This window comes from Octopus bimaculoides, chromosome 27 (assembly GCF_001194135.2).
Source record: "Octopus bimaculoides isolate UCB-OBI-ISO-001 chromosome 27, ASM119413v2, whole genome shotgun sequence".
Lineage (NCBI taxonomy): Eukaryota > Metazoa > Mollusca > Cephalopoda > Octopoda > Octopodidae > Octopus > Octopus bimaculoides.
This window is the reverse complement of record NC_069007.1, coordinates 16,479,557-16,481,287: the sequence shown is the minus strand read 5'-3', so window position 1 is coordinate 16,481,287 and position 1,731 is coordinate 16,479,557.

The window sequence follows — 1,731 nt, the reverse complement described above, 5'->3', positions numbered from 1 at the left end:
TATATATATATATATATATATATATATATATATATATACCCATTCGTATTGAAAATGTTTTGCGTAGGATGTGTGCAGTGCCCAGTCGTGCAATTTTCTGTATGTTATTATCTTTATTATTATCATTATTTTTTTTTATCATATTTGTTGTTGTTGTTGTTGTTCTTTTTTAATAAAAACCACAAAAAGACTTTTGAAATGCAGTTACCCAGAGTTTCCCCAGCCGAAATATTAATTTATTTCGCCATTTATCAAGCTGGTAAAAACAACAAGAATAAACGTCGCAATAGATTAATGCTTCGACCAGAAAACCCCGAGTAGCTGTATTTCACAGGGCGTTTGTGGGTTTTATAATAACAATGACGATAATAATAATAATAATAATAGTAATAATAATAATAATAATAATAATAATTATTATAAAAATAATAATAATGTCTTTACACTCTCAAGCGATCTTGTGCTATACTAGTGGTCGAAAATCATTCCACGTCACACATAGTTACGTATGTATGTATATATACACACATACACATATATACATAGGTGTCACGTGAGATACAAATGAACAGATGTAAAATAAAATAGCCGATAAACTAAGCAACAGAATTCGTTGAAAGAAGGGCTAGTCTATATATAATTACTGAAATATAAACAGTTAGGAAATATATTAGTTTTTTTCCTGTTTCTTCCAGTAAATCTAACTTTAAATTATTTTCGAATTGCTTATGTTTATTATACGAGGAACTGGTAGAGAATGAAGACAGACTTTATTTCCTAGCTGGTGTTTTATCTACCCTTGTATTAAATGTTTGCACTGCGTGCGTGCGTACGTATGTACGTACGTACGTACGCACCTATCTATCTATCTATCTATCTATCTGAGGGGTTTTAGTCGACTCTAGGGCTTAGGTTTGTTTTACTGGTACTTATTTTATCAGTCTCCTTTGCTGAACAGCTTGATTACGGGGAGGTAAACATACCAACACCAGGTGTCAAAAGGTGGTGGGGACAAACACAGACACAAAGAGACACACACACACACACATATATATATATATACATATATACATACGACGGGTGCCTTTCAGTTTCCGTCTACTAAATCCACTCGCAATGCTTTGGTCGGTCCGAGGCCAAAATAAAAGGCAGTTGCCCAAGTTGCTACGCAGTGGGACTGAACCCGGAACGATGTTGTTGGGATGCAAGCTTCTTGCCACACATCTACGCCTTTATATATATATATATATTGCATACACAGGCCATCACTAGTTTTCGTCCATAGATATCACTTTTAGTTTTTTGCCCACACAGATACACCCGAGCTTTTGGTTTCAGTGATTAGTTTTTGCCCTCAGAAACCATCACTAGCTTTGCCCACACAAACCACCACTAGTTTTTGCCTACAGAAATCAGCATTAATTTTTGCCCACGGGGATCACCACTAATTTTGCCCATGCAGATCACCATTAGTCTTTAGTCTCTGAGATTAGTTTTCGTGCACAAAGACCGTCATTATTTATTGCCCGCACAGACTGTCGCTCGTTTCCATGGAGTCTACTGTTTGACCATATTTCTAAATACATCGCTTTAAACTGAGATTTGTTGTGTTAACATGGAAACCAACTGTGTTTGAGAGTAAATAGTGACTAAAGAGCAGCAGATGCCTACCAGATGTGGCGGAGGAAGGTTAAGGACTAGATTTCAGATTTAAAAAAAAAAGAAACAGAA